Here is a 281-nt window from a genome sequence, read left to right as displayed (position 1 = left end):
TTTCCCATTTTTCAAAAATTTGCCAAAAAAAAATGGGTAATGAAATAAAAAAACAAAATCACGTCCAAAACTCTGCGGGAAATTTTAAAGCTTTTTGCTGGGTGCCTAAAAATTTAGACAGATAATATCTTTTGTGAAAAGCGGGACGAGAAACTTTTTTTTTTTAGAAAATGCCGTTTTTAAAAATTTTTAATATTTTTGTTTAATTTTTGTCAGTATCCTTCAAAAGTAACAGATCGATTAAAAAATTTTTTGGAAAAGGGGTACGAAAAAGCTCTGGG

The 281-nt window shown here is 28.5% G+C and overlaps 1 protein-coding gene across 1 annotated transcript in view; it reads left to right on the top strand.

Annotated features, from left to right (window-relative positions):
- The window catches only part of LOC119593162 (DNA methyltransferase 1-associated protein 1-like), a 10,954-nt gene that overhangs the window by 1,027 nt on the left and 9,646 nt on the right, over positions 1-281 (top strand). The window lies entirely within an intron of this gene.

The sequence above is a fragment of the Penaeus monodon genome, chromosome 31 (genome assembly GCF_015228065.2).
Source record: "Penaeus monodon isolate SGIC_2016 chromosome 31, NSTDA_Pmon_1, whole genome shotgun sequence".
Taxonomy (NCBI): domain Eukaryota; kingdom Metazoa; phylum Arthropoda; class Malacostraca; order Decapoda; family Penaeidae; genus Penaeus; species Penaeus monodon.
Note: the sequence above shows the minus strand (reverse complement) of the source record. Positions and strands in the feature narration are given on the sequence as shown.